The sequence below is a fragment of the Lissotriton vulgaris genome, chromosome 4_1 (genome assembly GCF_964263255.1).
Source record: "Lissotriton vulgaris chromosome 4_1, aLisVul1.2, whole genome shotgun sequence".
Classification (NCBI taxonomy): Eukaryota; Metazoa; Chordata; class Amphibia; order Caudata; family Salamandridae; genus Lissotriton; species Lissotriton vulgaris.
Window position 1 is genome coordinate 661,403,823 of NC_141691.1, and position 27,321 is coordinate 661,431,143.

General features: G+C 46.3%; 1 protein-coding gene and 1 pseudogene across 1 annotated transcript in view; both read right to left on the bottom strand.

Moving 5' to 3' along the window:
- The window catches only part of SLC6A20 (solute carrier family 6 member 20), a 475,678-nt gene that overhangs the window by 424,986 nt on the left and 23,371 nt on the right, over window positions 1-27,321 (bottom strand). The gene's annotated exons all lie outside the window — the stretch shown is intronic.
- Window positions 22,061-27,321, bottom strand: part of LOC147722397 (28S ribosomal RNA) — a 6,015-nt pseudogene continuing 754 nt past the window's right edge.

A 27,321-nucleotide genomic window follows, 5' to 3' on the forward strand; every position in this document is an offset into this window, starting at 1 on the left:
AAAATTGTAATTTAAGACAAAATCGTAATTTAAAACAAAATCGTAATTTAAGACAAAATCGTAATTTCAGACAAAATCCTAATTTGAGACAAAATCCTAATTTAAAACTACTAAATGCCTTCTGTGAATACCAAAAGTAGTAAGATTATAATTTTGTCTTAAATTAGTTCTGTGAATCGGCCCCTCAGAGGGCGGTGGAAATACAATCATACTTATTACAAAGTTCAGGTGAGAGCACTAGCAGATCAAGATTCACAATCAAACGATATTTAGACCAGATTTACTAAAAATTCACGTAGGGCAGTGCAGTGCAGTGCAGCGCAGCAAGTAAAGTTGCTCCGCTGCCTTGTGTGAATGGGCGATTGCTGAAAGGCAACAAATCCACTAAAATGTGGTGCTGTTCCGCTCTGTCCTTGAGCTGGGGCACATTTGGTTGCATTGCCCCAATGCAGACACCCTTGCGCCACAGTACAAGGGTTTCTGCTTTTTATTAAGCATAGTTTTTGTACAGGAAGGGCTCCCTCGCAGTACAAAAGCCATGTTTTAAGAATATTTCCACTTTGTATGTGTGCTGTACCATGCAGTACACACGCAAAGAGGGGAAAGCGAAGATAAATGAAAACATTTCTCTTCTTCACACCTGATTTAAGGAGGCGCTGGAGTTTGGTGCAAATCCCTGTCTCCAATTCTTTGTAGAGGAGGATTTGCTTCAAAACCCATGTGTGCTTGCACAGGAACGCCCATGCACCAACTATGGGCCTTCTCCTTGACACAATGTGCTGGCTTCCATTGAAGGCATACAATTGTGCAGCTTTGCGTTACTTTTGGGTACAGTCCATCGCAACTCGTGATTTGCATTGGATTGTAAATACCACCACTACACTTTGCATCAGTTTTGCATTAAGTAACGCAACCCAAAATGTTTGTAAATCTGGGCCATAGTGTGCAGCAGTAATGCAAGCTTCTCACGATACACAGAAAACAGCAAAAGCAGTATACGAGGACACTCACATATAGATACACACACACTCTTGAGCGTTTGTACATCATAGTCAGGAGCAATGCAAGCTTCCCTAACACAACAAACAGGTACAAAGCAAATTACACTAACAGCATCAGCAGTTTACACAGAGAACAGGAACAACACATGCAGAATTAGTGCACATGTATACATGTACACACAGCCACAAAATACAGCATTTGAACCTGAGTTGTAAATTACCATCATATACAATGAAAAGTGACACAGCAGGAGCTTAGCATATTTCTCTCTCAAAAGACTACTGGGAAAATGTGTTGAGCCATACCCTTGTTCTTGTTAGATTCCTAGATGTTCATCACATGTCAACAAGGTGGCTTAATATGTAACCAAAACGGTCTAGCATTTCACCATAGGTGTGACACAAAAAGGCCTGATTAATCTCTTCACATATCATTGCCCTTCCAATGATTACCAACCTTTCCCAGGAGGGGGCATTGTTTCACTATCACCCTTGCTGTTTACCATCTATGTCTGACCTCTTTCTGACCTGATTAGGTAATTTGGAGGCAGGGCTCAGTTCTCTGTGGAGGATCCCGTGGATATCACAAAGCAGGATATGCACGCTTCTAGGCCAGCACTGATGCTTAAGGACTGACTGTCAGCCATTCATCAATGGATGGGTCACTGCTGTCATGCACTCACCTGGTCCCAACCATGGAGACGACACTGGAGACGATGCTGGACCTCCTATCCCTCCGAGGACAGTGCAGGTCAAGGAACTGAAACCTTAGATCACACACTGTCCCCTGGGGGAAAGGTAGTTGGGAGAAAAAAAGAAAAGAGAGACTTGCGGTACTGTATCTGTTCAGCTGCTGTGTGACACTGTCTAAAAGGATTTGCAGCTCCTGAGACCTTCTGTGTCTGCGAGGTAGATACACACTGGACCAGAATCTCTGGTTTTGCTATGACACAATATACTGGAAATAACAAGAGGAGGCAGTTGCCATCAGTACACTAACAGGCCTCTGTATACAATGACTCCAGTGACATACACTTAAAAGTGTCATCAGCAGCATGGCATGTGAGCAGAATACCAAAAAATTCTGATTGGAGTGTGGCACTCCCAGGTTTAAACACGGAACATAAATTGGAGTTACTTACATTCCCAGGGGTAAACTCAGAACTCAGGTTGGAGGTACTTGCACTCACAGGGGTAAACTCAGGACACAGGTTGGAGTTACTTGCACTCTCAGGGATAAACTCAGGACACAGGTTGGAGTTCTTTGCACTTCAATGGATAAATTAGTAATCCAGGTTGGAGTTCAAGGTTCATATATAAATCAAAGACTCTGAAGTGCTTTCTCTTAGGACAACTGTTCATCAGAGACACACAGAGCTAAAGTCTTTAGTTCTTGTTCAAACAGTTCAAGCGCCAAGGTTACAGGAAGGGTCCGGAGTGTAAACACAGAAGAAGCCCTAGAGGACATCACAGGGAGGGAGTAGAGGAAAAGTCTATAGTCTTTGAAGACACTGATACTCTGTCCAGCTACTACTATAGGAGGATTAGTGTGCACTAACCTGATATCAAGTACTTAGACTAGTTATTTCACTTGACCAAAGTTCGAAGAATATCTTGAGGCTTTGACTCAGGGAGTTGCAGTGGTCCGTGGTAGATGTACAGGAGGAAGGGATGGGGAAGACATTGAGGGAGCTGGAGTCACGGGAACCACCTGTTTACTTGGACTTGAAGGGCCCTGGAGCGCTTCTCAGTTTTGGCTGGATTCTTCAGGTGAGTGGGAAGGATGAAGCTTGTTCAACAGGGAGCTAGGCCAAGCCTTGACTCGTGTTGCGGTGGGGTTTATACATCCTCTCACAGGCTCAATGAATGTAGTTAGATCACGTGTGGCATGTGGGACACATGACCTTCTGGAAGGTTCTCAAACCCATGGAGAAAACACGTGTTAGTACACTCGCTTTGACCTTAGAGGAAGGGTAGGTACAACTTGACGATTGGAGCCAATGACAGGAAACAAATGTATCATTTTTGGTCCAACGTGCATAATAGAAAACAACACCAATGCCCCAGCAATAGCAGGTGTAAGACATTCTTTTGGTTCACTGGATTCTGGGGGAAGCTGACAGTGGCTCAATGGAAAACCACACCAAGGTCTCAGTAACAGCAGGATCAAGGCTTGCCATTGGCTGATGGGATTTTGGAGATAGCTTGCAGGGACTCAAGCATAATGGAATCACAGGTGCAGGGGAAGCATCAGTCATGAGGGTGCTGGGGTAACATCTGTCCTGAGGGTGCTGGAGGAGCATAAGTCATGAGAGTGCTGGGGAGCATCAGTCATGGCTGTGCTGGGGAGCATCAGTCATAAAAGAGCTGGGGGGCATCAGTCATGAGTAAGCTGGGGGAACATCAGTCATGTGGGTGCTGGGGGAGCATCAGTACTGAGGGTGCTAAGGGAGCAACCGCTATGAGGGTGCTAGGGGAGCATCAGCCATGAGGGTGCTGAGGGAGCATCAGTCATGGGAGTGTTGGGGGAACATTAGTCCATAATTACCTGTCATAAAGCGCGATAGTGGTAAAAAAGCAACTTGAGCCCCGCATGCTAACCCACTGCACAGAAGGGTCAGGAGGGGTTTGTGACAACAACTTCAAAATGCTCTATGCTGATAAAACATAGCTTCTTATAATTTGAAAATAACCTGAATCTCTTGAACAATTGGACTTCATGCATGGGGCCTCTCCAATGACTGCCTGTAAAGCCAAGTCCTCTGGAGCTCTGCTTGGACATGGTTTCAGTTTGAACGGAGAGGAGAATGCAGTGATTAATGCATTTTCCTTTCTGTCCTGCACTCTATTAAAGGTACTACTGCTTCTACTGTTCCCTCCTACAGAGCATCACCCCACTGTTATCGACTCTTGCATTCTAACCATTATTCGCTATTGTAGTATTGTATAACTGGGTTTTCCAGCCAACCTTCTTACCTTCGTACAGTGAAAACAAAACCTAGCAGCATGAAACTGTTGTAAGTTTGATCATGTCTCAGAGGCCAAGAGAGAACGTCATTAGCGGGTTGTGGAACACTCAGTCGAAATCCCATGCTTGAGCTTGGTTCACAAATTCCATATTCCAACTTATTCTCTAAATTACAAAGACAAACTCCTTCTCAGCACTCTTCGGATCAGGAGAAAAATTGATGGATGTGTTTTAAATTCCAAGCCCTCATGTTGTGGAACTTAGAAAAATTGATCATTACCTTCTCAGGAAGTGCTTGAAGACTTTTCTAATCCCCAGATATTCCTTCTCAGGCCTTGAAAAGTTTAACAGTCCTTTGAATACCAACATGCCAGATATGACATCTTGCAATGATTGAAAATGATTTATTTGTGAGCACTGACGATCTGATGTCTGTATTCTAGTGTTTTGACCGGATATAACTAATGTCATTTAACAGTGAAGAACATTCCTCTTGAGTCCCAGCCCTTCCAGTACAGTGTTTCCCGTGAAACTATTGTTTCTTCAACTTCACTCAGAAGGAGGCCATGCATATCTTATTTGCATGTCACAAGTCTACCCATGGCTGCCCTTAGATTGGACTAGGATTTATTTTCCAAGATACATCTCTCTCACTATAAGGGACTTTGCTGATCTTCCTTTAGAATGGAAAAAAGGCAGACAGGTTGTTTCAACTATTTTTTTTTTACTATAGTTAATTACGTGTCATGAAGCGCCATAGATGTGATTGAAAATGGAATGGCCTTACATTGTCTTTTAATGGCCAAGGACAGGTCTGTGCAATTGGAGGGACTGAATGATGTACCTATCACAGCAAGAGAGTAGGAGGTACAGTTACTGACTGTATGTCCTCCCTAACATATACATACAACCACAAAAAGATGTGGTGATGGAAAAAGCCCGCAGATAAGGTATCATTACTTAGGTATTATTCTAGGGTTGAAAAATCAAGCAGGTGTATAAATCAAAATAAACTGGACGAGGAAGGCGTGTCAACATTATGTGGCATGCTTCATCGTTGTCTTGCTCATTCCACCCTGGTAAGACGATATTACTTGGACGGACTCCACCACAGTATGAGGAAGTTTCTAGATATTAAACCACCTGGATATCATGTTTGTTAGTCATGGAGGCCCAATACTGATCTCCTGGCTGGGTGCAGAGATAGTGCTGTTGCATAAAAGAGGGTGCATAAGTGACTCCGCAAACCGTCATCCAATACCTTTGCTGTACAGCATTCAAAAGATATTTGCGGACATCCTACAAGCCAGACTGGTAGGGGCCTCGTGGCCAAGACTCAAAATCCATTCAGTAAGCAAGTGGTGTGCTAAGGTTGCACACCTCGGATCATCACCCTCTGCCTGGGACGACTCCTGGTGGCCCCCTGCCCTGGGCAGCGCACCCAAACCAACGGACCACGCATGCAACCTGGGCTTCATCCTGGACTCCTCCTTCTCGATGACCAGACAAGTCAACGCCGTCTCATCGTCATGTTGCAACATCCTATGCATGCTCCGAAAGATCTTCCGATGGATCCCCACCGAGACCAGGAAGACGGTGACCCAGGCACTCGTCACCAGCCGACTGGACTACGGAAACACCCTCTACACCGGAACCACAGCCAAACTACAGAAAAGACCCCAACGCATACAGAACGCCTCCGCACGTCTCATCCTGGATATCCCCCGACACAGCCACATCTCCGGACATCTAAGAGACCTGCATTGGCTCCCCGTCAGCAAGAGAGTCACGTTCCGACCCCTCACCCACGCACACAAGACCCTCCACGACCTGGGCCCCAGGTACCTCAACAACCGCCTGACCTTCTACACTCCCACCCGTCAGCTACGATCAACCAGCCAAGCCCTCGCCGCCGTTCCACGCATCCGAAGAGCCACCATGGGAGGAAGATCCTTCTCCTACCTGGCAGCCAAGACTTGGAACACCCTCCCCATCCACCTCCGCCTGACCCAAGATCACCTCTCCTTCAGGAAGCAACTCAAGACCTGGCTGTTCAAGCAGTAGCAGACCCCCCTCCCCAATCACCTTGAGACCCTCTGGGTGAGTAGCGCGCTATATAAATGCCTTGATTGATTGATTGATTGATTTGCACCATCACATTTTTCTCTGTACCTCAGCCCAGTAGTATACATAAGCTTTTTTAAATTGAGCATGTAGAACTCCAAAATGCAGGGTTTCTCTAAACATGTTCCCCAAAAGCAGCACAGAATATTTGGCAGTAATCTTATAGTATTCTGCCAGGTAGCCGTCCTCCCTGGTGCCCTTCGTTGGTAGTCCTCACTTTTATCGCAGCTGTGATTTCCTCGTCTTAGATTTCTGTGTCCAATCCCATATTTGCTTCAAGCGTGCACTAGGAAGATTATCCAGTAATGACTCTTTGGAGAGGTTGACATTGAGAGTTTCAAACCTATATTAAGAGTAGAAATGAGAAAATACCTTGGTAACCGACGGGGGTTAGTAAGTAGAATGCCATGGTTATCGTAAATCGCAGGAATGGTTGATTTAGTCTCCTGATGTTTCAACTTTAGCACAAGGAGGTCACAGGCTGTTTTCCCTTGCTTGTAACAACGCTATTTCAGCCAGTAAAGGACTTACTTGCCCTGCTGTGTAAATGGAGTATTCAACTTATACTTCTGCCTAGACAGTCTTTGTAGGTTTTCCACTATGAGATAAGAACAATAAAGCATATGGAGTCAGAGGAATTCCAAATACAGAGATTGTTTCTTTTCCAGCTCTTTCATGTACATCAGGCTTTCCTGCTGCCCAGAGGATTTATGAGAAGGTAGCAGACTCTGCCTCAAGGTCCAGATAATAATACTTTAAGTAATCTAGCAGGGTTTGGTTTCCTTCGGGTGTTTATAGTGAAGGGTATCGACCCCCCCTGTTCTACCCATTGGGATCGTGAGATCCAAGGTGAGCTACAGATCGATCGGGCATCATTCAAAACACAGCTAATTCCTACAGAACATGTGGAGACTGTAGGGAAGATGCCAGGGTGCTAAAATAGTCTATTCTGTATTATGTGCCTTATGTGCAAGACAAAAAAGTATAATCTCATTCTTTGGGATGGAAAAGCCGCCACAGATCCACAGACCATAATCTCACACTAAATCATAAAGCAGGCCTCCCTTTGTAATGTTGCAAGCATCTTGCTGCCCCGATTGATCAAGCCCTGGATCTGGTGAGAGCTTCCAGTTTCCCCAGTCACTACTGGTCCGCGACCAAGTTCTGTTAGTGTTCTGTTCAAGCTAGTGAAGAGGTAGGACAAGTAAAGAGGGGGATGGGTGTATGCAGAGCCAATACTGAGAATGTGCTTTTGGCTTGCAATTTTGGCAAATCATAGCATCCCACTGGTTCAACCCAGGTCTTTAATATCCTGCTAGTAAGTTCTTGTGGATGAGAATGGCGACCACTGTCTTCCTGCAGCTTGTGGAATCCATTCCAGTGGAGGCATCTGTAATGTACGTAATAGACACTAGAACTACTTTGCCTACCCTCCCTCTCTCGTTGTACCCTTTCTGCTTCCAGTATAGATAGTTGTGTCCATTGTGGGAGGACTATGCCTGATTTCCTAGACCTAAGATAAGCGAGTATAGTTTTCCTCTTGACGAAGCAGGTGAGACTGCTGACACTAATCAACCAGAGTGAGAGGTCCTTGATGTGGACATCATTGAAATTATGGAGGTAAAGAACAGTTTTCAGCAAAGATTCTGACATGGTTTGTGAAAATGAGAATCAGCAGTAAATACACATTTCATCAGTAACGTCTAAATGCAAATTGTAGAATGGTTGAGTTGTGTTTTCTTTATGAACATTCAAGTAGATGTGTACCATAGAATATTATTCCTCAAGCTACTTTAAAAGGGTGAGCAAGCCTAAGGATGGCTGCATGCCACACTATAAAAAACTAAAATGTATGGAACCAACAATCAGAGTAAACAATCTTCAAGATTTGTAAACCAAGTGGAAAGATCCAAGAATAGCGAAATTTTGAGAGACTGCTAGCCTTATATAATGGGACAGAATTAGGTCTGACACCAAGCCTTGGGTGGCACTCTGCATTTATCTTTGTCCCAGCTTTATCAGCTTGAGGAGAGTCACTGGTGAAGGGTCAGTTGCAGTGGGATTCTGCTTAAAGAGGTCCGGTGAAGCCTGCGGCAGTTATGTTGATAGGTTATTTTCCCCACTCAAGGATGGTTTGGTTATTACTTGGCAATGTAAATGTCTCCAGGAAAGATTCCAACTCTTGAGGGTCAAAGAATTCTCAGTTTTCCCCCCATCCATTGTTACTATCTTCACTAAGGGAGCTAATAGACCATATCTGATGCCTCTGTTTGAGAAACAGATGGATAGAAATGAGCATTCTCTACTGTGCACTAGAGTTGTAGGAAACATCAGCAGCACAAATAAATGTGGAGTCCTTATGTGTGTAAGGACCTTGATGTATTGCGTCTTGATGATGGGAAAGGCACTTAATAATCAGCTTCAGAGAGGTGCTTGTTGTGCTTTTCTTTGGACACCATCTGTGGGCCCTCGGAAATTCAAGAAGTTGAGATAAGTCAATTTCCATTAGTATAGGAATGAACGTTGTCAGGAAATCTAGTACTTCATCAGCCATTTCCATTTCATGAAGTCCATATGAGTGGACATTATTTCTTCTACAGTGGTATTCCATTACGGGAAACTTCTTTTGTTACTGTCAGACATCTATCTCCATTTCATTCAGTAACTTAGTCTACCCTCTTTTCAAGGGCCGTGAGAAACTTCGCTTTGGCACTAATTTGGGTCCTAAAGAGAGACAGTTCAGTGTAGATCAAATGTAATCCTCCAAAGGTTTCTGTTGAGGAAGATTCTACAGTGGTGATGGAGGCTTATACTTTTTTCAGTTTGTTAGAGCCACCAAAATTATCGTTACTATATTAGAGTGTGAAGATACGGAGTAGCTCCTCTTCTACCCTCCCCCCGTTATTGCTTCTGAGAAGGACACCCAATCATTGCCTGCCAGTATTGAGGAGTCTGAGGAGCGGGAGCAGGACCAGAACTCGAAGTCCCAGGCTCCTTTACACCATCCACGTCAGCAGCCAGCGCCTGGGAGCGCTCAAAAACACAGAAGGGCTCCCGAAGTACGTGGCACGCGGGTGGGCGTGTCCCGGCGAAGCTCGAAGGTGGCCGGGCTGGGCCACCCCTCTAACAACAGGCCAGCCATTATCCATCCTGGAACTACCTACATCCAGGTACAGCAGTGTGTTTCCTTTTGCCTGTTTGCTTTGAGACTCGTAACTCCTAGTACCAGCAGTGGCGCATATTCCCGATTCCATCAATAGTAAATGTAAGGGGGTTAAGGGAACTTTAAATGCCTTTATCACAAGGGCGGAAACATTACTTTGTCATGAGATTAAATTAACCAAGAGGCGACTTTCCCTATATCCCGTATCTCTGCAGAGACGTTCCTCACTAGGTACTCTCACTTTAGATGGTGTTTCCCAAACCTGCTTGCTTTCTACTGTTCAAGTGGTGCCACCGGTTTCCCCATATCCTGCTAATGATGATTTAAAAGCCCTACCCGTGGATATTACCAGTGGGTCTAGTATAGCCTCTAGGGCTCTGACCTTTAAACGGCCTACAGAGGGCACAAAGGCTAAGGTACCTGTGAACCACAAGAAGGGTGTGGGCTCCCACAAATCAAAACAACAAATGGGGCCTTGGTGTGACCACGCCATGGTGACCTGCTCCATCGGCACACAGACTGTGGATGTTTCCCTTTTATCATTGTATACTAACTGTGAGGATAAAATTGCTACCATTGCTGCTGGTGTGACTGCCCTGGACACTGCTCTTGAATGGACCACAGAACTGATAGAAAATAACTTTGCCCTATTGCGTGGACGCCTGGAGCCCTACAATCTCGAGACCGTGACCGAGGGAGAACGCACACGCTGTTTGTGATCCAAAACAAGGTAATCACAGACACCATACAAATGGGTTGTGGATAATGAAATCTTTCTGATGGCCTATCTACCATGATGTACACTGATTAGGAGGATTTGACTACTATCCTTTATAATAAGGCTATTATTGCCACGCACACCTGAAGCTCTGAACATAAAAGTCTTGAGAGAAAAACTATTGACAAACGTCCTCAATATCTTTCGCCCTGAAGAAGTCCTTCGGACGAAACGCGTTGGCTACGTTTTTTTACTTGAAGACTTTGAATAAAAGCAAGAAAGAAAACTTTAAGTCCTACTGAATTGTTTTTCTTGATTATTGTTCCGACTACCATTGTCAATTGTATATTTTGTGGGGTGCTGAACCACTGTGTTGGATTGACTGCCCTGGACATTGCTCTTGAATGGACCAAAGAACTGATAGAAAATAACTTTGCCCTATTGCGTGGACGCCTGGAGCACCTGGACAGTGTACTGACTAACTTGTTTTGCCACAATGAGACTCCTCATATTTCTGCATACCCTATGGTCCTGAGGGAGGGCATTGGACCTGATAATCCCCCCAACAACCACAAGTTAGTTCTAGCTCCACTAGAGAAATTGTTGGCCAAGACTTCTGTTATTGAGGATTCATTGAGTAAAGCACAGGGTGCAAGCACTGCAAATTCTCTGCATAATAGCCCAAGGTGTGTATAGACTGATGGTAAGGTAAGCCCAACCCTCTCAGGCCGACACCCTACAGGTTGCACCCGGAGAGTGTGCTGGTTGTAAGAGTACCTCTAATTTAAAGCATAACAAAGTACCAGCCCATGTTAAGCCCAGAGGCTCCTCACCATTGCATACCCCTCATGTAATTTCAACGGTTGAGGATGGTGGGGAGGAGATGTGCTTGAGCCTGCCGCCAGAGTCCACTCCCTACACAATAATATTGATGGATATACTGCAACATACCTCACAGACAACCAAAACTTGGAAGTCCCTAAGAAATAATGCTCTCTGCTGGCTCGGGTCCAAAACCGGCCTAACAGAGGCCTTATTTAGGGAGATTAAAATGTCAAGAAGAGTTGGATGGGTGGGGAAAAGGGTTAAAACACTTCCCCAAGATTGTATTGTCCTTACGTTCAGAGTGCCAAGCTTAACACATCAGATTCTGCGCAGACAAGGCTCTGATTACGTGACCTATCGTGGAATAAGTGTATTGCCCCTAGGCTATTTCTATCCCTCAACTAATCATACCTCCCACATAACACAGCAGAGATTCCTTTACCCGATAAACCACTCCCAATTTAATGTACCCCTGCAAAATAGATTTGATATCCTTTCCCCTTGTGAGGATATAGATTGACTTGTTAATGGAAGTGGCCATGCGGTCCAAAATCGAGTTTCCGCAAATAATCAATTTGGTCTATTTTCACTATTGTCAGACCATCAGGTCCGTGGCCATAACGATCAAATAGTACGGCTCTCAGGTGGGGACTATGGCCATTGTAGTATAGGGTTTTTGGTCGATGTCCAGCAAGCTGGTGATGTGATGAGAGATACAAGTGCAGACTGCAATATTGAGAACCAAGAACACCAACAAATCCCAAATACCCCTCACGTATATTTACCTAACAGCCACGGTCATCATCCTAATGTTTTTTTTGTTGACCATCCCCACAATAACTGTGCAACCCATCGTGCACTTTGGACCAATCAAATGGAAATTCTTTTTTGGAACGTGACGGGCCTTAATATTAAATTGTCTAACCATGCCTGGCTCTAATTTATCCAAAACATCGATATTATATGTATTCAAGAAACCTGGGCAGATGTCATACAACATATTAACAGGTACAAAACTTTTTTTTACCCCGGCAGCTTCCTCTGGTCATGGGAGGAAAAAGGGTGGCTTATGTACTTATATTTCGTACAGGCTGAATGCATGCAAGGTAGACTTTGCGGAGTCCAAAACCCATTACCAGGTGCTAAAATTGCACATTGATAACTCCCATTGCACAGCATTATTACATTTATATAACAATATACCTGTTTTGGAGGACACTGAACAAACTCTGAAGCACCCACAGAAAGATCTGAATAAAATCCAAAAGAACACCAATAATGATATTTGTATGATCTGGGGAGGGGATTTTAACTCTGTACCATGTTCATTCGCTGAAGGAGACATCTGTGGTATAGCATCTGACAATGATAAAGATTTTTCCCATTTCATGTTCTCCGGCTTTTGGAGATCACTTAAATCTGCTTAAATACACTATGGATTTGGGCTTTGCAAATGATCTTTGCTTACCATCCATTCCGTTTAGCAGCAACTTTAACAGCTGTGGCTTGTCTTCAGCTATAGATAACAGACTAATATCAAATAGATTCGCTGATAGAATACATCATTTTAAAATATACCCCGTTGCTTTCAGCGACCATTTTCCTATTAGTGTTTTTATAGATCTCCCGGCCAAGGTGCTAACCAGTAAAAGCATGGCTTCTCAACCCGCTGAAGATATTGCTATTAATAGAATGTATGGATACGCAGTTTACTGGGTGGGTGTTGACTCGTTACAACTATGTAAGTCACTGCTAAATAGTTGCAAAGATGACTTCTTGGTTTGTCTCAACGAGACCACCAGTGAGTCTGATGTCCTTAGCTCTTTTAGAAATATATCTCTGTCCATACAAAACTATTATTGAAAAGCAAAATACAGGTAGACAGCAAGAAAGGCTGGTTTGATTCCAAAAGCTCTAAGGCACATGCATCCCTGATAACCGCCTTACATAAGCCTAGGAGAGATCCGGGAGCTAAAAAATAGGCTAGAGCAGCGTACAAGCTGTCTCTTAAAGAGCGCAAAACTGCTATAAGAACAGAACTATGGCAAGACTTTAGGCAATCTTCACACTTGAAAGATATGAAAGGCTTCTGGAAGGCGGTGAACACACCATTTCTGGTTACCAGAAAACAACCTAGTATTGAAATACCAATAGGGGATGATCGATGAGTGACTCATTTTTCTAGCCTTTATTGTAATTCGGCAGATTCTCAAAACGATGAGGCCCTGAGAATAAAACCCTCACGTTATCTCCCAATCGATATTGATTTTAATGTTAATGAGTTGACTTTAGCTATTAATGCGAGTATGGGAGGCAAAGCCCCGGGACCAAATTGTATCCCTGTGAATTTGTTTAAATCTTGCCCCTCGTTGTGGGGCCCACTTTTAACCATGGTTCTGAGAGCTTGTTGTATTCATGAATTTACAGTGACCTAGACGGAGACCATACTGTCCCCATTTTTAAGAAAGGTGATTGCAATGACCCGGCCTGTTACAGACCTATATCACTCTTGGATTCCCTTGTAAAGGTGGCCAGGCATGTGGTTTTATAAATATATTGCAGCTCTGGGCTGAGGACAAGGGCGTAACTTTAGAGCTACAGTATGGATTCCGCCAAGGCCTGGGCACAGTCGAACAGAGCCTAAATCTAAACCTCATTTTGGGAAAATATCTAGAGGCCAAAAGGGGTCGTTTGTTTTTGTGTTTTGTTGATTTGAGTTCAGCTTTTGATTGTGTCGACCATCAGAAGATATGGAGCATATTAAAGACCATGGGGGTGGATCCGCCACTTATACATATTCTGAAACAGTCATATCTAGATGCCCGGGCCCGGGTTCGTAATGGGAGAAGTGGCAAACTCAGTTACAATTTCCCTGTTAAGAAGGGGGTGTGGCAGGGGTGTGTGTTAGCCCCCTTTCTGTTCACTCTTTATATTAACAGCTTGGGAGCAACACTGTCAAGCGAATGTCAGGGCTTACCATGTATTGTCAAATGGCCAATTGGAGCACTGTTATATGATGATGATGCCGTTCTTTTGGCCTGTACTACTCTTGGCTTGCAGAAAATAGTGTCTAGCTTTGCTACCTATATGTCAAATCTAGAACTCAATGTAAATATTACCAAAGCATTTACCATGAAATGCAGTAAGCCCAATGTCAAGTGTCGAGATATTTTTATAAACAATAGGAAACTCTATTTACCAACCATTAATTTTATTTGGGTATTGTCTTTGAAAGAAGGGGTCTATGGGCCAAAGCTATTGACTCCAGAAAACTTTTATTTTGCAAAGCCATAGGAGCACTGACAAACTTTGCCAGAAAGTTAGGATAGCGTCCAATTGCTAATTTATTGACAATCTATGAAGCAAAATGTATTCCTATTGCCATGTATGGAGCAGGTATGTGGGCTTTGCAAATGTTGAGCCATTACAGCAAGCAGAGAATAGGTTCCTAAGATACCTCCTAGCAGTACCAAATAGCACAGCTAATTTTATCTGCCATTCTGAATTTGGTCTGTTATACTTGTCTGACCTGATTAAAATGCAGCCGATCCTATTATGTCACAAGGTTTGGATCGGTACATCTTCCGGTCTAAATCGGGACGAGAATAATGACTGTCTGACTCTGCACAGGGTAGATCGTATTCCTTGGATTACATATGTTAAAAAATGTGCAAACGATATAGGATATCCAGAGTACGTTGCCAGTCCTGATAATCCGAATCATGTCACTGGGAAGGAATTAAAGTTGTTATGCATCGACCATCTGGAGACTATTAGATTGTCTACTAATATTATGAAAACATCTGTAAGAGCAAATCAATTGATCATGACTGAATCAGTGACGCAAGCCTACCTAATAAATACATTAGGAACTTATGATAGGCTGTTATTAACACGCCTACGCCTTGGCAATTTTCATATCAGGGTCACTTTTCCAAATATAAACGATTGGTCTCATTTTCTATGCCCATGCCCTTGCGATAACATTTCTGCACAGTCCACAATTCATGTTATGTTTTTTTGCAAGTTCTATACTTTAGTTAGGAAAAGATGGATTTTGCCCATTTCAAAAGTGTTTGGCCTGAGACAATGTCGTTCTGCTTTTATAAAGTTACAACGATGACATTTTAACTGGTCACATAGCTAAATACTTGAAAGGGGTGGTTGGATATAGGGAGGCCCCTCTTTCTCGTAAACTGCTTGTGACTTTTATTTTTATATAAATTGTCTTGATTTATTTTTCCTTTTAATGTACTGTGCTTTTATGGTTTAATATTTCTTAAATCGAATAAAGCATATTCTGATCCTGAGAAGGACACCTGTGTGGATGTTTTTGTGCGTTGACTTGGAGTCGATCAAGGGTCATATGACACCAGTGCAGAGGGTCAGCCGAATCCTTTCTGGAAGCTGTAGGTTTGTCTCAGGCAAAAGGAGATGTAGATCAGCACAGTTCTTTTCCAAGGTCCTACACATGGAGAAACTGTCTATTTGTAAGGGTGTGATTCTGTAAAACCACCAATAGATTTTAGCCAAGTTCTGCATGTGGCCTTTCCCCAGTTTACAACCAGAAGAGGCAGCAGCTGTCAAGTTTGCATGGCTCCAGTATCAATACTTTGGCCCAATCCAAGATTGCAGGGGAATTATTTCGGGGACACTGTCTATACCAGTAGTGTGTAGAGAAGAAAATAGCCCAATATGTTTCATATATACCAATAGATCCGATTCAGGCAGGGAACTTCCGATTATTGAAGCCAAAAATGGCTTTATTTTAACTGTTTCCCGCCTGAAATTGCCTGTACTTCAATAGATGTCAATGGGGGGAAATCTATTCTCCAGATTATTATTTTTAAGTCTCCCACTTTCCTCTTCTAAATTGTTGCCATGTATGATGTTTACACTTGGCACCTTTAAAATATGATGTGGAATGATGGGCAGGTGCAAAAGAGGTCTCTGCTGGATGAGAGGGAAGTAAGCGAGGCAGATTTCTCACCACGTCTGCAGTGACAGCACCAGAACCACACTAAGTGGCCCAGTTGTGCAGCCTCTCCCTGTTTGGGTTTGTGCCCCCTTTCCATGTGGAACCAACAAGAGAGCAGATTTTGCAGGCCCCAGAAAAACCTGCTGTTGGCCCTTCCTTATATAGAAGGGGTACTCCGAGATCAGGCATCTTATTCACAGATACAAGCAGGCAACTTCAAAGTCAGGTAGCTTTACTTTATGGGCAAAGCCAAAAATAATGTCTACCTTTTCCTAAACATGTCAGTGTGGTTTAGGAGAGGGATAGTCCGGTTTAAATGTCTACACTCTTTTGTCCATCTCTAAATCCTAATTCATCAACCAATATCATGAATGAGTCCAGTGACAAACCTGATTGTTTAATATTGCCTCTGACTGTAGCAGGTATCAAGCTCTTGTTACTGCAAGGATTCAAGAGATAAGCTAATCTAGAGATCCGTATCAGATGCCAACCGAGTATCAGATGTATCAATTGGCAGTTGCACCAAATACTGTCTCAATAGTGCCCGTATATCTTTAGGTCTGGACACAATGGGCTGGATAGTTGCAAAAAATCCAGCTTTAGAATGACAGACAACAGCACTCCTGAGCCAGTTTTCCTTTGTAGGAAATGCTCCTTTATCCAGAGGTGGGCTATCCCTTTTTGCCAGCAACATGAGTATTGTCACTAGATGAGGTATAGATTTAGAATCTTTGGCAACATACCCCAACACTGCAATGTCCAGAGTTAATGGAACCTCCCACCCAACAATTTGGGATTGTTGGGTGGGATCAATACTGCCCTGCAATAGTTAGCAATCAACCGGCATTCCCTCCCATGCTAGGTGGAAAAGTGAACCTGCAGCTGGTGACAAGGGTTACATTCATGGGACCTAGTAATGTCTGTTTATATGCTGATTGGCAGGAGGGTAGGACAGCCTGTGTAGGAACTTTATGTGTGTTAAGTTGTGTTTATAATTCATGGAGATTGTTTTCAAATAAGCACAACAATCCTATAATTAACAAACATCCCACAAATTGCCCAGGACCTCTTCCCACAGAGTCACTACAGATATGCAGTGTTTTGGGCACTCACCAACCATCAACCTATATTTGTAAAACCCACCTTGGAGAATTAAAGAATAGGAAGTTTAGTTAAAGGTACACACTCCTATGGCTCTTGGGGAAACTAGAGGAAAACATCTTTTAGAGCATGGTGTATTCTTTGATATATGAACGTGTCAAGTATATTTGTTCAGTCCTTATCTCTGAATTGCTCAATCGTTATGAATATATCATCATGATACATATGCGCCAGTTTGGTCATACCATGTTTAATAAGCAAGTCCTTCACAGCATTTTCAATGGTACTAGGCAATGATGGGTTATCTAAGAGGGAAAACCCAGGCGAATAGAGTATCTGAAGTCCCAACATGCTGCACAGTCTATGCCAGGCAATGTTGGTAGCTGCCATATCTTTGGCAGCTGGTGGTAGAGTAATTTATTTAGAAGACATGTACAGAGCGCATCTGAGGCAATCAATCAATAATCAATCAGGATTTATAAAGCGCAGCTAATCAAGCGATAGGTTATTCAGGTGTCTGTAGATCCCAAAGTCTTATTCGACAGCCAGGTCTTGAGGGCCATTTGGAATATGGAAGTGAGGTGATGGTCCGGAGGTACACTGGGAAGCTGTTTCAGGTCTTTGCTGCGATGTGGGAGAAGGAGCGTTCTCCACTTCTGCTTTGGTAGATGCAGGGAGTATGGGCAAGTGAAAGGGAGGCGGAGCGTAGTCTTCTCGACAGTTGGTGGAAGTTCAGGCGGTGTCTCTTCTGTATGGGGAGCCAGTGGAGTTTCCTAAGATGAGGTGTGATGTGGATTCGTTAGGGAAGACCGAGGATGAGTCTGGTTGGGGCGTTATGTATGGCTTGAAGTCTCTGTAGGGGGTGTGTAGTGATTCCTACGGAGAGGGCATTGCCGTAGTCCAGTCATATGGTGATGAGGGATTGTGTCACAGTGCATCTTGTGTGTAGGCGGGAACACTTGAAGGTCTTACGTAGCATGCGTACAGTGAGGAAGTATGTGGAGGAGATGGCGTTAATCTGTGATTTCATGGTGAGCTTGTTGTCAATGATGATTCTGAGGTTTCTGGCGTGGTCGAAGGGAGTGAGTGCAGGTCCTACGTCTAATTCTCACTAGGAATCGTTCCTTGTGTTGCTGCTCTTGACAAAGATCAGTACTTTCATCTTGTCTGTGTTCAGCTGCGGACAATTGTTTTTCATCCAGTCTGCAACATTTGTCATGCATCTGTGAAAGTTGGTTCTGGTGGTGGTGGTGTCATCAGTGAGTGAGAGGATGAGCTGGGCTCCATCTGCATAGGAAATTATCTTGAGACCATGTGATTTGATGATGTTGGCCAGTGGGGTCATTTATGTGTTGAAGAGCATGGGGCTGAGGGGTGAGCCCTGGGGGACAATACAGGTGATCTCCTTGGAATCAGAGGTGAAAGGTGGGAGGGGGGAGGTGGATCCTCTGGGTTCTTCCTGTAAGGACTGAGGTGCTCCATATGAGTGCGTCCCCTTGGATGCTGATGTGGTGGAGCTAGTTGATCAATATGTGGTGGGATACGGTGTTGAAGGCTGCCGAAAGGTCGAGGAAGATCAAAGCTGCTGTTTCTCCTCAATCGAGGAGGGTTTGGATGTCGTCGGCTGCTGTGATCAGAGCGGTTTTGGCACTGTGACTGCTGCGGAAGCCAGAATGGGAGGTGTGGAGTAGCTGGTTCTGCTCCAGGTGTGTCATGAGTTGAGGTCTGACCAAATGTGGTATCAGTGGCTGAGGCAGGTACCAATAAGCTGCAAAAAAAGCTTGAGCAGACAAATAACAACACTCAGGGACTGCCAGTACCCCTTTAACCAGTAGTAATGTCATAATATCTCATCTTCAATATTTATATATATCCTTGGAAAGGGAAAATGTATTGATATCCATGGCTGTCACATCCCTATACACAAGTATTAGCCATAAGGATGGACAAAAGGCTTCAGAACATTTCCTTGTAATGAGACCATTGGCTTTTCAGAACCATAACAAGATGTTATTAGAAATGGTTAACATGTGTCTTGAAAACAACTGTTTCCTTTTGGGAAAGCAACTATACAAATGGGAGGTACAGCCATGGGCACTTGCTCCACCCCGGTCACACTAATTTGCATATGGGCTAGTGGGAAGAGTCGGTGCTCTGGCAAGAATTTCAAGAAAATTGGAATGAAAATGTGGTTTTGTGGTCGAGGTTTACAGACAATTTGTTTATATTTTGGAAGGGATCTTAGGAGAGCGCTTTGGAATTTGTTCAAGATATAAATAACAACCAATTGAACTTCCACTTCACGAGCACAATCAGCAGCAAGAAAGTAGTATTTATTAATTTACTAGTCTTTGAAAATGGAGGCAAATTACATTTGAAGGTCTACAGGAAGCCCATAGCCAGTAATATAGTATTGCATGCCAATAGTTGTCATCCAAACAGCCTGAAAGTGAGTATGCCCTCTGATGAGGCATTAAGATTGAGAAGGAACTGCAGTGATGACGCAGATTTTGCAATAGCCATCCAAGATATGTCCAGGAGATTTAACAAACGAGGATATTCAGAGGAAACAATTGAAAAACCAATGCACAAGACAAATAACCTCAAGCAAGAAACAATATTATTTGAACCAAGCAAAACACAAGACACAGAACAGAAGAGATCCAAAATGAGGTTCATTTAGCACACAACTTAATACCATCCAAAAGATGCTTAATAAAGTCTGGCATTTAGTGAGTAGTGATCCAATTATTGGAAAACAGGTAGGAGAAGACTAGGCATCACCTAAAAAAGAGTGAGGTCCATCAAAGACGACTTAGTAAAAAACACTCTAACAGAGTTGAATGCAGGCAAGGCTTCCGTAAGTGTAACAAATGCAAGGCAGTGTTTATGGAACAAATAAAATGCACTACACAACATTGTTACAACCCTTGCCAAATAATATTAAAGAAGCCTTGAATTGAATAACAGATTATGCTATCTATGTTCTGCAATGTCCATGAGGACTCCATAAGTAGTACCAAACTCCCAGTGCACAAATTAATTTAGCAGCACATAGGAGCTATAAATAAAACAAGATAGCTCTTATACAGTAGCTCGTCATTTCTCCATCACACACTACAATGCCAATAGAATTTTGCACTACTTTGTGATAGATGAAATGCCGTGTTTATTTAGAGGAGGTGATCGAGAAAGGAATTTGCTCAAACTACAATCCAGTTACATCTTAAGATTTAATAGTAGGGCCCCAACTGGTTTATAGAAGGATGAAGAATAATAATAGTGGTTATGAAAGAAAGAAAAAGGACAAATTAACAAAAATAATAGAAAAAAACAAGATGAAAGATATAGAAAGTAAGATTAAATAGATACAACAAAACAGTGTTAATGTCCACCAACCTGTCACTAAGGTTCTTGAGTGCAGTAGTTATAATTTATAGAAGATATATATTTCTCTCTTTATACATTTTTCTTTGTCTTCATTTTTTGAGTTAGCTGCTGGAATATAGTAAATTATCTTGGCAGGTTTTCATGTGCAGTAATAAATTTGCAATAATTATTTCCAAGGTTGTGATGATTTTGAATTAAATATAAAATTGTTAAGAGACTACACACAGGGTACAAGCCCACTGGGGCACAACTTTGATAAATGTAATTTTGAAATTAAAAATATAATTTGGAAATTAATTTATAGAGGCATATTATTTATATGGGTGGGCAGAAAACTCCGCTCCCCTTCATGACCAGCCACCCCCACTCCCCGGCCTAGTACCTGCTTCTGAAAGCAGGCAGTCAGGGGAGAGCCTCCCCAGGCCCCGGTGGACCACCGTCCTCAGCGCCAGGACCCTCGGCTGGCTTGCAAGACGGGGGTTTCCACACCCCAGGGCCCACCGGACGGAGTTCGAGCTCCGGGTCCGGTCCCAGCTTCCGAATCCCAGCCAGGCCGGGGAGAGCCTCCCCGAGCCGGATGGACCCACTTCCTCAGCGCCTGGACCCTTGGCTGGCTTGCAGGACACGGGGCTCCCGCACCCTGGGATGGAGCACAAGCCCCGGCCCATTCCTAGCTTCTGAAACCGAGCCAGGCCGTGGGAGAGCCTCCCCGGGCCCCGGTGGACCCCCCGTCCCCAGCGCCTGGACCCTCAGCTGGGTTGCAGGATGGGGGCTCCCACACCCTAGGACACTGGTATGGAGCACAAACCCCGGGCCCGGCTTCCGAACCCTAGCCAGGCCAGGGAGAACCTCCCCCGGACCTTGTGGACCCCAGTCCCCAGTCCCCAGTGCCTGGACCCTCGGCTGACTTGCAAGACAGGGGGCTCCCGCACCCTGGGACACTGGGACAGAACACAAGGCCCAGGCCCAGATTCCGAACCCTAGCGAGGCCGGGGAGAGTCTCCCCGGGCCCCGGTGGACCCCCGTCCCAAGCATCCGGACCCTCGGCTTGCTTGCAGGATGGGGTGGCTCCCGCACAATGGGACACTGCGACGGAGCACAAGGCCCAGCTTCCGAACCCTAGCCAGGCCGGGGAGAACCTCCCCAGGACCTTGTGGACCCCGACTCCAAGGCCCGGGCCCTAAGCTGGCTTGCTGGATTGGGAGCTCCCGCACCCTGGGACACTGGGACGGAGCACAAGGCCCGGGCCCAGATTCCAAACCCTAGCCAGGCCGGAGGAGAGCCTCCCCGGGCCCCAGTGGACCTTCGTCCCCAGCCCCAGACCTTCTGCTGACTTGCAGGACGGGGGCTCCTACACCCTGGGATACTGGGACGAAGCATAAGCCGCTGCCTCGGGCCCAGCTTCTGAACCTTAGCCAGGCTGGGGAGAGCCTCCCTGGGACCCAGTGGACCCCTGTCCCCAGCGCCCGGACTCTCGGCTGGAACCAAGGAGGGTTAAGCCCAGATCATGTCCTCTCCCAGACAGCCTGCCTGGGGAGGCAATTTTTTTTGATTATTCAGAACTTTGGGGAAGTACAAAAGTTGGAGTTAGCCCGGCCGGCCATCTGGTCACCCGACCCGCAGGGCCTTCTGGTCACAAGGCTCGCATGGCCATCTGGTCACTCAGTCAGATGACCAGATGGCCCAGGACAACCCAGTGCCCAGATGGCCTGGGAGGGTGCCGTACCCAGTCGCTCTTGCAGTCCGGCGAGGGGTGGCTAGGCGCACCGCGGCAGCCACTCAGGAGGCTCCTTCCCCGGGGCTGCTGCTCGCCTCCCTGCCCAACTGGGGAGGGAGACCGGGAAAGATTCGCCCGTCCGGCCCAGGCCATCTGGTCACGTTGCCGACTCGCAAGGGATGGTGGCCCCCTTCCCCGCACCCCGGTGCGATTCACAAAGAAAAGAGAACTCCCCCTGGGGCTCCCGCTGGCTTCTCCGGGATCGTTTGCATTACCGCACTGGACGCTGTGAGGGCGCTACTCTCCGCCACTCCGGGTTGGGGGATCTGAACCCAATTCCTTTTCGATCAGCCAAGGGCAACGGAGGCCATCGCTTGTCCCTTCTGAACGGCGCTCGCCCATCTCTTAGGACCGACTGACCCATGTTCAACTGCTGTTCACATGGAATCCGTCTCCACTTCGACCTTCAAAGTTCTTGTTTGAATATTTGCTACTACCACCAATATCGGCACCTGCGGCGGCTCCAGCCGGGCCCTCGCCCCGGGCATCTGTGCGCACTGCAGCGGCCCTCCTACTCCTCGCGGCTTAGCCCCCGCGGCTCTCAGCTCTGGCGACGACCGGGTATGGGCCATCCATTTTCAGGGCTAGTTGGTTCGGCAGGTGAGTTGTTACACACTCCTTAGCGGAGTCCGACTTCCATGGCCACCGCCCTGCTGTCTATATCAACCAACACCTTTTCTGGGGTCTGATGAGCATCAGCATTGGGCGCCTTAACACGGCATTCGGTTCATCCCGCAGCGCCAGTTCTGCTTACCAAAAGTGGCCCAATAGGCACTCGCATTCCATGCCCGGCTCCACGCCAGCGAGCCAGGCCTCTTACCCATTCAAAGTTTGAGAATAGGTTGAGATTGTGTTGGCCCCAAGACCCCTTATCATTCGCTTTACCAGATAAAACTGGGGGCTCCAAGCGCCAGCTATCCTGAGGGACACTTCAGAGGGTACAAGCTACTAGATGATTTGATTAATCTTTTCCCCCCATACCCAGGTCGGATGACCGATTTGCACGTCAGGACTGCTACGGACCTCCACCAGAGTTTCCTCTGGCTTCGCCCTGCCCAGGCATAGTTCTCCATATTTCTGGTCCTATCACGCACGCTCATGCTCCACCTCCCCGAAAGAGCGGGCGAGACAGGCCGGTGGTGGGCCTGCCGCTGGAAGCACTGCGGGATCTCACCTCAGCCGGCAGGCGCTGGCCCTCACCTTTAGTGCTTCAGAGGGTTTTTCTTGGCACGTGTTAGACTCCTCAGTCAGTGTTTCAAGATGGGTCGGGTGGGTAACCGACATCGCTGCAGACGCATGTTGCCCGGCGTGGGCCTCCCCACCCGTCGTCGCATCACGGTTGGGGCGCACTGAGAACAGTCCACCCCAGTCGACAGTAGCGCCGGGAGCAGGGGGCCCTGACCCCTCTTCAACCAGCCCGGCATGCCCGAGGGGTGGCCAGGAAAAGGTGCCCGGGGGAGGGTGCGGAGTCTCCCTCGGCCCGTGGACATGGCAAAGCTGCTGTCAGGTGGGCTGTAACACCCTCTGCTGGAGTGGAGGGCCACCTGTGTTACTTCGCCAGTCCTCGGGATCGGTTTGATGCCAGAATTTGTCCACCTCTTGATCCAACCAAGCCTACTAGTCGTTATGGCACAGGTCAGTGGCAGGATCAAGTGAGGGAAGGAAGGGAATGGTGTAGGAAGGTGGATATCTGACTATGGTTGCCCCCAACTTATTGCCTGGTGTTTTGCTGGTTTTTCGACTTAGTTGACCTGGGACCCTGCTATTCAGGGCCCCAGGCCTACTGCTCTCTCTGTAAAATGGATTCCATGTACTCTAGGTACATATCTAATTGGATACTGAGTCACCTTATCAGTCCCTGTAGAGCATACCTTAGGTATCCAGGGCATAGGTGTACCCAGGGCCTACCAGGGGCTGAAGCATGTATTATGTCACCCCTGGCTGGCCATCCAAATCTGACACAACTGGCTGCACGACAGCTGGGGCAAGGTGGTGTAATCACCCTATGCTTTAGATATAGTATTCCTATATCTAACCCTAAAATGGACACATATCTTCCTATCAGTCACTCCTATGGCAGGCCTTATCAATCCTGAAGGCAGAGTGCTTGGAATTATGTGAGATGGTGCTCTGGCATGAGCTGAGCCCGGTTGCAGCTTGCGGAACCAAGTCCTAATAGCTGTTCCATGATAACGCGTACCATATACTCTTAAGTGCCTTATAATCCTCGCGGTTATTTTCTAACTTTGGTATCGCATTATCAAAACATGTCGAGTTAGGTGTCATACGAATTGGAATACTAACCCCTCGCTAATTCTGGCGACGGGGCTAGCATTCCACCTTTCTAGAGGGACACGACATGTATGTAACTGTGAACCCCGGTTAAAGTTAACTCGAGCCTCAGCATCACAAAATGGATGCTGCCACCACAGACACAAGTCTGACCTCCTGCTGCTGGGAGTCCTTCCAGCGAGGGAGGCTTGGACAAAGGGTTTCCTGCCTTGGGAGATGCTAGCACCACCCGAGACAGGATTTTGTGTATTAGGTAGGACAGGGCTCAAAGGAATGAGACATGCCTGGGGCACACAAGGTGCCCTGTGCATACACCGGTCAGAACCAGTTCCTGGGGCACACCAGCCCCAGCGCTGGCGACACCTAGAGGAGGGACCTAGTCGTCGTGCAGCCCCCTTTAGCTGAATAAAGGTAGGAGCTGGTCCCATTCCAGATCAGATTAATCTTGACTACTTCCACGAAAAAACTCTTGACCTTCGACCTCCTGATTCCAGAAGACTGAAGAATCTCCCCTATGGTCAGGGAGTGACCATCCTGCTTCGCAGGCACCATCAAGCTCCTGTGCGGTTCGCTGTAAGTCCTTCCATCCCGGAATCTGACGACCCAGCTCGACAAGACCCGGACCTCCAGACCTCTCTGACCTCTACCCGCATCCACAGCACAGCTGGGACCGGTAGGTGCGACGAGCAACGTGGAGTCGGCCATCTTGGGAAAACCTGCACAGCTCTTCCAGTACGACCGTTGAGGGATCCTCGAGTGAGTGCATTGGGGTTTGAGAAGCCCTACACCGATGCAGCTCCTGCACCAAAGACCAGCCCCCCAGCATCCACGAGATCTGCGGGGGCCCTTTTGCCTGGTTGCTGCACTTCCTGTTGTCTGGTCACTCGCCGGCTGGCCTGTGACCTCTGAGACGACGACCCAAAGAATCCGACACTGCTAGCCTGGTCTCCCAGACTGGCCCGTGCTTCCCTGTGAACGAGAAGCACCCCGGACCCTCCTGGTCTGCACCAGACGCCATCTTTGCTCCACCGCGTGGCTTGCATTTGCCAAGGCCTACTGTCCAGATCGACGATCCAACACCGCCAAAAGCAGCAGACTACGTGGGCCAGCTCGTGCCTCCAGCCTGGTCGTGAAGAACAGCTCCTGGTCCACGCAGCTGCAGAGAGAAGCGACCCTTCCTTCACCTGACTGCGGCGACAGCATCTGGTTCCCGCCTGGTTCCAGCACCGTCACTGGCTAGTGACCGAGACCTTGTCCCCTTCCCTTTCAGGACTCCTTCTTCTAAGTTCCATCCTTGGAACCACCGGACTCCTCCATCTGGCTGCCTGCCAGCAACTCCTTGTTTCAGGCATCACCGGGGACAAGGCAGCAAACCCGACGCAACTTCAGCCCTATGCACCCGCAGCCTGTGGGTTAGGTAACTAAAGCTTCTAGGTGCTGAAGTCTGTGTACACTATCCTAGTGTCCAGGTCCACTGTTGTTTTCCCTCCATCCAGCCTGGTTCGTCCGGAATCCGTAACTTTCTAAACTGCACGATCCATAGACGTTGGTACGCATCCCGCGTGAGAGTTTCCACTCTGCACCTGAGTCCCGTGGGCCTCCTGCTCCTTACTTACCTAGTTCGTAGCGTAGTCCCAGCGATCTTCCAGTCTCTGGATCCCCTTACAGTACTTTCTTTCCTTGCATTCCATTATTTTGAGTATATGGTTTGTCGCGCCCCTAGGGTGCACTTGTAAATATTGTGCGAACTCGTATTTCCTTTTGAGTATTGTCATGTGCTTAGCCTTCTGACCTCATAAAGAGTTCAGAGGTGTATGTTAGTTAATAAATATCTGTTTATTTTCATAACAACCTGTGTGGTGTCCTTTCACTTGGTATTCAAGGGGTTATATGTGGTAAAACAGCTGGCTTCACATGCCATAAAGAGTTTAGCCTAAAGACTGCTTTTGTCCACGCTACTAGGATAGCTGGTCTATAAGGTTGACTTGCAACCAATCACCATAAGGGTTGTTTGGACTGATACAAGGTGATCACTAGAACTAGTGAGCATCATATATCAGGCCAACTTCTCACAAATGGGACAGCAAAGAAGGAGACCTGAAACAACAAAGAATAACCAATCAGAAACCTGGTATTCTACCAATACTATACACACAATGGTTACACAAATACTATTGCAATACCTGTAACAAAACCAAAAGGAAGACTACTGTGCGAGAGACCTGTTGCGATCAATGATATAATCCAAAGTAAACTCTGACTATAGAGGGGAAACATAAAGACAACCAGAGGTACCCATGAGTATTGTGATAAAATGTTATAGTACTCCCACAACCCCCATATAGAACGTTCATAATCCAAAGTAAACTCTGACCTCTGAATTTAACCTGCTGAATCCCACTGGACACTATTGTATAAGCATAGCTCCAAGGCACCAGCAAACAGTACAGAGTAATAGGAATCACTGATGCTCCCTGATAGGAACCAGTGATAAGGCAAAATGTTCTACGAGCTGAGGTACGAGTTCTCCGGGTTGGTTTCACCCATGAATATCACTCGTACAGTACAGAAGAGCGAAATAAAAAGAAGCAGCTTTACCCTGAGTTTGCTCCCTTCGTCAGCTTCGGAACGAGCACTGTACCAGGGACTCTCTGCAGGAAAACAGGAAGAAATCTCGGCAATGATGCCGAACAAGGAAGGAGGACAGTGCTCGCAGATAATCGTCCCCCGCACGAACGCAAGGTAGGCGCTCACCAACGTGGGGCAATGTATATTTAAATCGGCCAACAATGCCAATCAAATCGCCCCAACAGGAATCACAATTTAAACTGTCCCCCGCACGAGTGCAAAGCAGGGCACTCACCAACAAGGGGCAAGAACTGAATCAGCCGACAATGCCGATCGGGGTTAACACTCAGCCTGGAGCCCACCAACGGAGGGCAGAACCAGGAAGCGGCCAAAAATGCAGTTCAATACAATCTGGA